This window comes from Maniola jurtina, chromosome 14 (genome assembly GCF_905333055.1).
Source record: "Maniola jurtina chromosome 14, ilManJurt1.1, whole genome shotgun sequence".
Classification (NCBI taxonomy): domain Eukaryota; kingdom Metazoa; phylum Arthropoda; class Insecta; order Lepidoptera; family Nymphalidae; genus Maniola; species Maniola jurtina.
Window position 1 is genome coordinate 12,655,415 of NC_060042.1, and position 13,328 is coordinate 12,668,742.

At 38.1% G+C, this 13,328-nt stretch overlaps 1 protein-coding gene across 1 annotated transcript in view; it reads right to left on the reverse strand.

Moving 5' to 3' along the window:
- LOC123871821 overlaps positions 1 to 13,328 on the reverse strand; it is a 143,430-nt gene that overhangs the window by 64,689 nt on the left and 65,413 nt on the right. The gene's annotated exons all lie outside the window — the stretch shown is intronic.

Consider the following 13,328-nt stretch of genomic DNA (forward strand, 5'->3'; position numbering starts at 1 on the left):
GTGAAGGAGTAACAAACATACACACACACACACACACATATAAACTTTCTCCTTTATAATATTGGTGTGATTAGGTAGGTACTTGAAAGTGAAACACTGTTTCAAGTTAAGAGATTAAAATCAAAAGTCTGTAAAGGTTTTGTAATTAATGTAGAAACGCTGCATTTCAAGAAATTCAAGAATGTATATTTCATTTTCTTTCTAGGATTTTGTGGAGGGAAGAAGGGGGAAAGTGGGGTTAGACCCTCAAATGCCTCTACAGCCATGGCTGTAGGTACGGAAAAGTAAGTGAAGGTTACAGTAACTAGAAAGAGTTGATAACTTTCAAACGGCTGAACCAATTTTCTTAGATTATAGCTAAGAACACTGTCGAATACACCGCCTTTCAAACAAAAAAACTAAATTTAAATCGGTTCATTAGTTTAGGAGCTACGATGCCACAGACAGATACACAGATACATACGTCAAACTTATAACATCCGTCTTTTTAGGGCGGGGGTTAAAAACCTCCGACAGCATGATTCTTCGGTTTCGCGAATCAGCTGATAACTACTGATGCTCTAACTCAGTGTCAACACTGAAAGATAGCTACCGAGTTTGTCTGTGGCATCGTAGCTCCTAAACTAATGAACCCATTTTAATTTAGTTTTTTTGTTTCAAAAATGGCTTAATTGAGAGTGTTCTTAGCTTTGATCCAAGAAAATCGGTTCAGCCGTTTGAAAATCAGCTCTTTTCTAGTTACTGTCTTGTCGGGGGTGTTATAAATTTTTAATTTACACGTGTTAGTGATCACTTTGACGCAACAACTCGTCCAAATAACCACAACCAGTGAGACACCACCCTTACATTTTCCATAAAGTCGTCATAAAAAGGCAGACAATGGGCGGTCGCCGAAGGAAACTGCTGATTTTAAATTAATAAACGTTGAACGTTCAATAGAAAGGACGGAGACGAAGCTGTTAGGGGAAAATATTAATGAAAACATTTTTATAACCTTTAACTAGACAGATGGGTCATCTGATGTAAAGAGCCTTAACCTTGGGTTACCTATTATTGCACTAGTCGATACGCCCTGACTTTACTGCACGAGTGGCCATAAGGTCTTAAAGGCTAATTAGATGGAATTTTGGATATTGTTCGTATTACTTAATAAAATTATGGACTTCGTCTGTGTTGGTGTTAGCTGGCGGGCGTGCTCTGCTTTTTTGGAGTGTTTTTCTTTGTTAAAACTGACTGGAAAGCGCTCTAAGGGGGTGCCGTGCGTGTGTCGGCGAGCGCCGGCACATACGGGATCCATACTTGTATAGTTTAACTAACTTGTTACAAACAAGTGTAAATTAAAAATTTATAACACCCCCGACAAGTGAAGGTTACAGTAACTAGAAAAGAGCTGATAACTTTCAAACGGCTGAACCGATTTTCTTGGATTATAGCTAAGAACACTCTCGATCAAGCTCCTTTCAAACTAAAAAAAACTAAATTAAAATCGGTTCATTAGTTTAGGAGCTACGATGCCACAGACAGATACACAAATACACACGTCAAACTTATAACTACCCTCTTGTTGGTTCGGGGGTTAATAAAATTATATCACATTGCAATACAAACTGGACAAGTGCAAAGTTGTTATTGCACAGTTAGTGTTTTTTTTTTAATTTAAAATTTTCTTTTTAAAGTAGGTACGGATTATGGAATGCTAGAAAAGTAAGCTTCTAAACTTGAAATTAACTTACAAGTATATACGAAACACTGTAAGTGAAGGAAGTTGGGAATAATTCAAACTACTTTATTTAAATGAAGGTGACTTAAAGGATGGCACTAAGTAAGACGTTTCTTTTGTTTCACTGTTTATTTGCAAATAGATACAGGAAACTGGTACAAGAAGCCCGCTCTAGTCGACTTAACGGCATTTCAATTAAGTTTTCCTGCGGAGACATTTCTTAAGAATCTAGGGCTTAATTGTCTTGCCATCCTTTATATCTAAGGAATATTAGCGCAATTAAAGTGTAACTAATTTTACTGTACGACCTCCCTTTTTTTAACCACCGACCCAAAAAGAGGGGTGTTATAAGTTTGACGTGTGTATCTATATATCTGTCTGTGGCATCGCAGCTCCTATACTAATGAATCGATTTTAATTTAGTTTTTTTTTTTCAAACATGAAAGGTGGCTTGATCGAGAGTGTTCTTAGCTATAATCCAAGGAAATCGGTTCAGCCGTTTGAAAGTCATCAACTCTTTTATAGTTACTGTAACCTTCACTTGTCAGGGGTGTTGTAAATTTTTAATTTACACTTGTTATATACAGTAAATACGTAACGCATACCCTTCCGTCAGGGGAAACGGAGGGGTTATGTGGGGCTTGCATCCACTAAAACCTGTGTTTGTTGCTCAACGGACTTTCTGACGACGGTAATTTCTGGTCAGGGCTGGTGGGAGGCTTCGGCCGTGGCTAGTTACCACCCTACTGGCAAAGCAGTGCCGCCAAGCGATTTAGCGTTCCGTTATGATGTCGTGTAGAAACCAAAGGAGTTTGGGTTTAATGAAAACTGCTATAGCCAGGAAGGTAAGCCCGTTTCCACCATAGACTGCATTATCACTTACCAATAGGTGAGATTGCAGTCAAGAGCTAACTTGTATCTGAAAAAAAAAAGCTATTCTATTCTGATAATCATCATCATCGCCATCCTATCGCCGGCTTAGGTACTATTTTGGGTCTCCGCTCAGAACGAGAAGTGTAAGGCCATTGACTTCTAGTAGTATACATAGAAGTCATTGGCCATAGTCTAACTCGTTGGCTAAGTGTAGATTGGCATAATTTATACATCTTTGAGAAAATTATGGCGAACTCTATCACTAAATCGCAAAAAATCACGTCGATCCTTTGCTCCATTGCGACGTGATTGAAGGGCAAATTGACAAACAACACACTTTCAGATTTATAATATGGGTAATGAAATATGGGTAGTGGTGGTGGAAAGGTCTTCTGTCTCCCACATATTGTAAGACCACAGCTGTCACCACTGCACCATATAGGCTGAAGAGTTTTGCAACCACATAAACCAATCTAACCCTTTCACAGTACAGTATTTTCAGCCGTGATCGATACAGAATGGTGGAACAGTAAATTAGCTCTTTCAGTAACAAACTAGTACATCTGAAAAGTGGTTAGCCGATAATGAACACGATTTATTCGTGAACACTTCCCAACACAAAATAAGCTTTATCCCCCATTAATAGGATTGAAATTTCTTTGGCAAATTAAAACAAATTGTCGCATGATTGTTTTTTGTATGCAATCAGTTGTGTGGCATTGCATTGTATTGGATGTGACTCTCAAATATTATGAGCACCCATTGTTTGAATAACCTTTGTGTAGGTTTTAAATAATGCAGATTTTCTAGTGTAGTGATATAGACTACTAACATTCAAATAAAATCCGGTTCTATCCGGACGAATCGATTGACACCTCATTCAACGAAATCGGCCCAGTAGATTAGGCACTAGGGTGGAACACACAGAATCTGGATACAAACATACACACATACATACATAGACTGCTAAAATTATAACCCTCCCTTTTGGCTTTGCCGCAGTCGGGTAAAAAATAGTAAGTAGTTTGGCGGCCTTATCGCTTTGAAGTGATCTCTGCCCGCACCACAGCATCTTCACCCCACACCGGGTTAGTGCGGGGGCTGTGCGAATGTGCGGGGCATCCCCACCCCGATTGTCATCTCGACCTGTCGCGTGCTATAGGTGTAAAAATAAAAATTCTTCACACTAAATAAACCAGACTAAGAACAATAGAACGGGGCCGAGCGCCTGTAGAACGCAGGTTTTTTGAGTCAAGTGTCACTTGGCGGCTTTTTAAGGACAGTAGGTCTATAAAGCCCAATTCACACTGGGTAAGTTACTGTTATACTCTATCCGCAGAAAGAAATTCTAGTAGTTAGTATAGTGCTCCTTCTGTTACGTAATCCCATACAAATGATAGAGAAAAATTCTCATCATCATCATCATCGCGTGCCTTCTTCGAAATGAAGTTTGGCGATCATCATCCGAAAAGCTTCTCTATTTAAAGCCGCCTCTTTCAACTTCGGGTAACTAAGCCCTGTCCACCCCCTTACATCGTCCAACCATGTCCAAAAATTTTCGGCGCGCGTTAATTATTTTGAGTCACCAACCAATCACAAACAAAACTAGGGGTTTTGAAAGTTTTTTGATAACATTTTCGAATTGAAATTTCGAATGTTTTTTGAAACATGAATATGATTTGATAACAAAACGGTTAACGACCACTGAGATTTTCATTTCTATCATTAATTGTATGAGATTACGTAACAGAGAGAGCCCTATGCTTAATTTTTTCCGCGGATAGAGTATGGCAAAATAGTTATGTAAATGTGTATATCGACAAACGATTACTAGCCGCAAGTATTTTTAGACAAAAGCTACTTCAGTCCTTATCTAAACCTGTCGCCAAACAGAACAGCTGTTTTGAGGCTTCCATGCTGAAATATTATTTAATAAATCGTTGAATTTTTCAACTTTAATTACAACAATCAATTTTCAATCATACATTCAAACACATTGTGTTTACAAAATAGTTATGTAAATGTGTATATCGACAAACGATTACTATCCGCAAGTATTTTTAGACAAAAGCTACTTCAGTCCTTATCTAAACCTGTCCCCAAACAGAACAGCTGTTTTGAGGCCTCCATGTCGAAATATTATTTAATAAATCGTTGAATTTTTCAACTTTAATTACAACAATCAATTTTCAATTACACTTTCAAACACATTGTATTTACATTAATTCATTCCCGTGTCAAATATAACTAACTATACAGCTCCCGGATAGCTATTGTTCGCGAAATATCTCGTTTGCGACACCACTAATGTTTCGGGCAGGGCAATTTATGAGGATTGTTTGCTACGGAATATTATGTAAGTAGTACCTACATAATATTATGTCGTTTCGCCTAGAAGTAAATTGCTTCCTAATGACTAAGGGCAATACTTCGCTGGGACATCGGCGGTGGCGCAACCAGTAGCGTAACCAACAATATCTATACAGCTGAATGGAGGGTACCTCACCTGGTATCCGCTTGGTTACGCAACTAATTTGGTGGTCACAACCGGGATCAGCCGCTGGTGGCGTAACCACTAATAATGTAGATCTATTTGGCATCTCAATCGATCGACCACCAGTTGTGTTACCAGGGACGCATAATTGCAAAACAGACTTTGCAATTGTACATTGTTGGCGGTTTACATCGAGCAAAAAACGACGCGTTGAAAGACCCCCATTAGGTGTACAAATGACATACAAATGTGAATTAAAAATTTATTACACCCCCGACAAGTAAAGGTTACAGTAACTGGAAAAGAGCTGATTACTTTCAAACGGCTAAACCGATTTTCTTGGATTATAGCTAAGAACACTCTCGATCAAGCCACCTTTCAAACAAAAAAAAAAAAAACTAAATTAAAATCGGTTCATCAGTTTAGGGGCTACGATGCCACAGACAGATAGATAGATACACACGTCAAACTTATAACATCCTTCTTTTTGGGTCGGGGATTAAAAAGAATCGCAGTAAGCCGCTGCATTCAGGCGGCACCGCGGCGTGGCAGCGTAGGACCGTGGTGTGTGAAAGTCCTTACAAGAGGCCTACGCTATGTCCAGTAGTAGCCATCTATCGGTTTATAATAATGATGATAAATTTATTTAAATGGTCCTTAATTTTCAATTGAGATTCTGAATGCGACTCCATTCCGCAATAACCAACCTAGCCTGGTGTGCCAGAAGAAAGTCCCAGGACTAGTTACCGAGTTCATTATGTACTAAAACGATTTCATATCCACTGGGCATTACAAATTGTTTCCCTAGAGCTTGACTCATAGCAAGCCAGCTATGTATCGTAGCCAGAACTGAGTTCGTTTTCCAGTGTGATTCTATTGATTTACAGATTGATGTAGAAGGAATCTTTAATCAAGTCGAATAGGATTTATTTCGTTAGGGATTTTACTATCGTTATGAACTCCAAAATCTTTCAAACAAGTGTAAATTAAAAATTTATAAGACCCCCGACAAGTAAAGGTTACACTAACTAGTAAAGAGCTGATAACTTTCAAACGACAGAACCGATTATCTGGGATTATAAGAACACTCTCGATCAAGCCAGCTTTCAAACAAAAAAAAAATTAAAATCGGTTCATTCGTTTACGAGCTACGATGCCACAGACAGATACACAGATACACGCGTCATACTTATAACACCCCTCTTTTTGGGTCGGGGGTTAAAAGTTGGCATAAATTGGACTACAAATTGGTAGACTGCTTTGGACGTTCACAGCTGGACATAAATGGATATAGAATAAAAAATACTAAATGATTTAAATTACAGGAAATGCTTATGATAATTATTTTATACCAATAGATTTTCATCTCAATTAGAATTTCAGATTCAATGAAATTTATTGCAATTATTCAATTGAAACGTGTACAGTGCCGATTTATTAATTGTTTAATATATGGAATTATATCAAATAATACTAATTACTGTAATTGTTGTATTTGATTTAAATGTATTTGAAATTTGCGAGGGAGAGTTTTGTAAACCGCATTTCATGCAAAATGTTAACTAATTTGAATTTGAATAGTCTATAATGTTTTATCAAATACTAGCTGATGCCCGCAGCTTCGCCCGCGTGGATTTAGGTTTTTAGAAATCCCGTGGGAACTCTTTGATTTTCCGGGATAAAAAGTAGCCTATGTGCTAATCCAGGATATTATCTATCTCCATTCCAAATTTCAGCCAAATCCGTCTAGTAGTTTTTGCGTGAAGGAGTAACAAACATACACACACACACACACACACACACACATACAAACTTTCGCCTTTATAATATTAGTGTGAAGTGTGAAGTGTGACTGTTTTGAAGTAGGTAAATCCAATTTTGGGAGGACCGGGGTAGTACCTTTAACTTTTCGGAGTTAGGTATGTGCGTTATTAATTAAATATCGCTTTGCTTAAATAACGTTGAAAGAAATTATCTTATGCTCATGATTTAACAGGGCTCTCTCCGTCACTCGTTTTCACTCGTTTCATACAATCGTAGTTCCAATTTCATTTGCATATTAAGCAACCAAAGTCCATGAAATTTTGCAGACATATTCTAGAAACTAATATCTGTGTCTGTGGTGTTTTAGATTTTTCTAAAAATATGTAGATTTAAAATTACAGGGGCTCCAAGATTTGTATGAAAATTTTTAAGACCGCGTAACTTTGAAACCGAATATTTTAACAGAAATCTGGAAAACCACAGACATAGATATTAGTTTCTAAAATATGTCTGCAAAATTTCATGGACTTAGGTTGCTTAATATTCAAATGAAATTGGAACTACGATTGTATGAAACGAGTGGAAACGAGTGACGGAGAGAGCCCTCTCGAACATTATCAACATGTATCCATCTGCCAAAAAGCTGTGATAGCCTAGTGGTTAGCACGTCCGGCTCCTAATCGGAAGTCGGGGGTTCGATCCCGGGCACGCACCTCTAACTTTTCAGTTATGTGCGTTTTGAGCAATTAAATATATATTTTTTAACGGTGAAGGAAAACATCGTGAGGAAACCTGCATGCCTGAGAGTTCTCCATGTTCTCAAAGGTGTGTGAAGTCTGCCAATCCCCACTGGGCTAGCCTGGCAGACTATGGCCTAAGCCCTTCTCACTCTGAGAAGAGCCCCGTGATCAGTAGTGGGCCGGCGATAGGTTGATCATGATAATGATGATGTACCCATCGCTGGCTCACTACTGAGTGAGGTGTCCTCTTAGAATGAAAATGGTTTGGCCATACTGGTCCACCACGCTGGCCCAGTGCGGATTGGCAGACTTCACACACCTTTGAGAACATTATGGAGAACTCTCAGGCATGCAAGTTTCCTCACCGTTAAAGCAAGTGAGATTTAACTGCTTTAGAGGTGTGTGCCGGGATCGAACCCCCTACCTGCCGAATAAGAGGCGGACGTCTTGACTACTATGCTAATCCATACTAATATTATAAATGCAAAAGTCTGTCTGCTACCTTTTCACGGTCCAACTGTGTAACCGATTCTGACGTTTGGTACAGGGTTAGCTTATATCCCGGGGACGGACATAGGCTACTATTTATCCCGGAAAATCAAAGAGTTCCCGCGGGATTCCTAAAGACCCATCCACTTAACCGATTTGTATGAAAGGTAGCGAAGTAGCTTGCATCCCTGTAATCGAAATAGGCAACTTTTTGTCCCGGAAAATCAAACAGTTCCCACGGGATCTATAAAAATCTAAATCCACGCGGACGAAGTCGCGGGCATCCTCTCGTCAGTTACCTATACTTTATCTATTGAGCCGTGGTCGAGTGATAAAGAAAAATATCGTCCAAGATACCATACTAAATCTCCACTACCTGAATTTATAAAGAATCCTCTGCAGAGCTCTTTGAAACTGAAACTCCCTCCTTAAGTATATCAAGTCAATTTGCCTGAGTGCGTTCCTTGTATACGGATAAATGTTATTCCTCTTAGGACCCCTCATATTGAATCCAAACCACGTATAAATTACGATCGCTTGATATTTTACGACCCGAGTTCATATCTGCAGTGTGGTTTCACAGAAATAATATTTCTACGGGTATCTGGTAAAATTACTGGTATAAGCGTTGATATATCGAAGTTGATATAATTCAGCGTAAAAGCAAAAATACTATCCGTTTCAAACTTGGATGAATTAAAGATATTCATCCAAGGTTTCAAAAAACTTCAATGGGGATAATGACTTTTACTTAGTAAAATCAGCGCCTTTTTATGAAATGTCAAAACACTAGCTTGTATGAAATGCACAGATCTGAAGTCATAAACATTTGACGTAATTTGACGTACTTTTTAGTTAAATCGATAATTTAAAATGGTTAGCAAACTCAAAACTAACAGAGGAGGTGCATTTTACGAATTTTGGAAGGTCTTGTAGTTAATAGTTTCTTAGAAACAAATTATTTTTGACATATTCATCATCTCAATTCGACTTAGTGTATAAAGTAGACGCTATAATATTTTCTTTTTCTTTAAATCTGGCTTTACTCTGATTAGCCAATGTCAAGTTTGTGATATTTTCAAGTTATTGAATTTATACAAGTATGGACTCCGTCTGTGCCGGCGCCCGCTGACATACGCGCGGCGCCCCTTTAGAGCGCTTTCCAGTCAGTTCCACCACCAAAAAACACCAACTAACACAAAAACCAGCCACTCTTAACAAAAAAAAAACACTCCAAACAAGCACAGCACGCGCGCCAGCAAACGCCATCGCAGACGAAGTCCCCGCTATAATATTATGTTCCTATGTAGGTACATAGCTGTAGTAGCCTTGTGGTTAATACGTCCGTTTCCTATTCAGAAGGTTGGGACTAGTTGGGAGTTATGCGCCCCTGACTTTTCAGAGTTATGTGCGTTTTAAGAAATTAATTACCACCTTGCTTTAACGGTGAAGGAAACCTGGCATGCCTGAGAGTTCCCCATAATGTTCTCAAAGGTGTGTGAAGTCTGCCAATCCACACATGGCCAGCATGGTAGAATATGGCCGAACCATTCTTTTCTACATACGTGTATGTAATGAAGTATCTACCCAATATTTTTTTAAATCAGCATATAAGTAAGTATTGTTATTAATAATTTAAATATGATTAATTCATAATGAAACATTAATAAATAATTGTATTTATTACCAGCACGTTTCAGGAATAATTTACATTGGATAAGTCTCTCTAGGGATTAAAATTTCATTTCATGGTGAATATTATTTTCGAAATAATTATTACTTATCAGTATTTATTTTATTTTATTTATTATTATTTACATTTAAAATATATAGAGACTTTTTATTGCAGTCAGCGCCACAAAAACCACAGTTGGTTTTACTGGGCACTGAGTTAATTAATTATAGCTATACAATAAAAATAAAATGATAGAAACCAGCATAATGACAAATTGGTAATGTAGGTACATAGTACTTAATCTAGTGGGTAGGTAAGAATAATGTGCAGCGCGACGCGTAACGTCGTGAACATCGCTGCCAGCGAAACCGGTTGCAATGACTGGAATATTACATACTATACAGGTTGCTCCAAAAAATATTTTTTAAGTTTGTGTTTGTAATTTGTTTCATTAATTTGTTCTTTAAGCGTTTTAGGAAGATTGTTTATTAATGTAGGATGTAGTAAAATATTTTATTGAGCACTAGCTGATACCCGCGACTTCATTCGCGTGGATGTAGGTTTTTAAAATTCCCGTGGGAACTCTTTGATTTTCCGGGATAAAAAGTGGCCTATGTGCTAATCCAGGGTATAATCTATCTCCATTCTAAATTTCAGCCTAATCCGTCTAGTAGTTTTTGCGTGAAGGAGTAACAAACATACACACACACACACACACACACACACACACACACACACACACACACACAAACTTTCTCCTTTATAATATTAGTGTGATAATGTATACGAATCCTTTGTTTGAATAAATTGTTCTTATCTATTATTGTATAGAAGCACTTTGCGGAACTCCATGATAAAGGAACCAACTGAAACAGACGAATCTGTATTTACTTGGTTTTTAGTAGAGATTAAGTTAATGATTAGTTAAACTAGGATTAACTAGAGGGCATCAAATCAAAAACCGCTAGTAGCAAATGAGGGCAAAATCGATCGGTTGCTATAGCAACATCAATAATACTGATGACAAGATTAATTGTTCGTCTTTTGCAAACGGTGGCGGGTAGATCGGCCTAAAATTAACTGTTTGCGATTATCAAAACAACTGCAAACTCGAAACGCAGTCTTATTTTTAATGAAATAGAGTTCCGTTTGCCATAACGACCTAAAATGAACAAGGCAAGTCGAAACAAGTGGTGATATTGTGATTGAACGCGTAATAATAATCGGAATCGGATTCACAAATTATAAGTACGGATTTTATTCCATTGTCTTTGATCATTACTCCTTAGTTACTCATTATTTTATTCTTTACTATAGCTGTTCCACTTGGCTTCACTCGGGTGAATTTTGATATACTTATAGGAATAGTATACCAACATAATAATTTATTAATTCTGGATAAAGCAGCTTGTTTTTGGTATAGGCTATTTTGGGATTTAATTGTTTTGCATAGAACCCTAATTTTTTATCTGAAACAAAAGTAGTTTAAACTTCGTCCGCGTGGATCTAATTTTTATAAATTACTAATTTCTGCTGTGTATGCAACAAACGATTCCGATTTACAAACACAATTCTCCTGCCACTAGCGAAAAGACGTGTAGTGTTTACTAATCCTTAAGCCTTGTCTATGGTATTGCAAGAAACGGTGCTGTCATATCCAGAAGTTCCGATATTTGATTGTTTTCTGCTTTCTATTGATGATATTTCTTTGCTTACTGCATTTGGCCAGCGTGATGGACTAATGGCCTAAGTCTTGTAGTGTTTACTAATCCTCAAGCCTCGTCTATGGGATTGCAAGAAACGGCGCTGTCATACCCAGAAGTCCCGATATCTGATTGTTTTCTGCTTTCGATTGATGATATTTCTTTGCTTACTGTATTTGGTCAGCGTGATGGACTAATGACCTAAGCCTTGTAGTGTTTACTAATCCTCAAACCTCGTCTATGGTATTGCAAGAAACGGTGCTGTCGTACCCAGAAGTCCCGATATTTGATTGTTTTCTGCTTTCTATTGATGATATTTCTTTACTTACTGTTGACTTTCCGATGGAATTCCCATAAACATTATTTTTAAACTACCTACAGCAATTTGATGCCGCGTCTTAGTTTTAATCGTTCCTAAGAACAAGAAACGTAAGATACTTAACTGAGTGAAGCATCACAAGAAGCCTTATAATATTTAAGCCAAGCACTGTCCTGTTAATTAATTTAACGTTATTGTATGAAATAATAATAATAAGTATCTGTTACGTCCAGGGACTCAGTTAATCAACCGTTCCGTGATGTACTTAATTTCATTTGAAGTTATTGTTTATTAAAGGTGACTTGAGTTATTTAAATAATTCAGGTAACTGCTTTAGGCTAAATGAAATGCTTTAGGCTAAACTTGATGAAAGCAAATTGAGGGTAATTAGGATTCCGTACCAAAGTAGTAAAAATAGCAACGCTAACACACAACCCGACTTAATCGCACCACAAGTGCGATTGTTGGTTTATCTGTCCGTCAAAGCTGTTTATTTCAGTCAACAGTGCTAATGCTAAGTGATTCGAAAAACTGAACTCTCTGCAATAATGACTACGTAACTGGCAAATCGAAAGTAATAAGGCCTCATTCGAAAGCCCAAGGTCTCTCAACGGACGATGGAAAGAGTTATGCTTGTAATTTCTCTACGTGATCGGAACAGAAAAGAGGGAATCCGTAGGAGAATCTGAGTAACCGACATAGCTCAACGGGTTGCAAAGCTGAAGTGGCTTTGGACAGGGCACTAGCTTATGCTCACGACTTCGTCCAGGTGCACTACACAAATTTCATACCCCTTTTTTTTTTTGTTCTCGTGAGGAAAATCCATCATGGATACCACTGACTACGGGGGAGCACAGTGGTTATGTCAAACTCCTAACGACTAAAAACCTCACGAAGTTCCATCCCACAGCTGATGACGGAGCACAAGGGACCGTAAACACCTCGTTACTCCGCCAGCGGATGTCTGCTTCAGCAGACCCACCACTGGGACACTACGTGCACCCGAACACCGTTAGAGGCATGCCGGAACCACAGCACGCCAACCAACCCGAGGACCACACTGTGAGCGACAATTTCAGACAATGTCATACCCCTATTTTAACCCCTTTAAAGGTTAATTTTTAAAATTCTTTCTTAACGGATATCTACGTCATAATAGTTATTTTCATGCCTTTCAACCCGATCCATGAATTAGTTAGAGCTATGCGTTGATAGATCAGTCAGTCAGTCAATAAGTCGGTCAGCTTTTCCTTTTATTATTTAATATAGCCGTTGGGGATTTCTATCCCTACGGAGTCTAAGATACGGATGCCTGCTCCGAGTACCTACTAGATAATCTGTCACTCAGATATTCTCATTTGTCGTGACAAAACCAAAACAAAGGGAAAATATTATTGGTGGGAATCACAAGTATCACTCGTAAAGGATATTATAACGGCCGCGTCAATCATCCGAACCCGAACGAAGGGGGACCGACGGATGATTTGATTTCCTCAATTTATTTGCGCTGATTTTTTTCGACCAGCGATTTTTGTCGAATGTTATCGAACG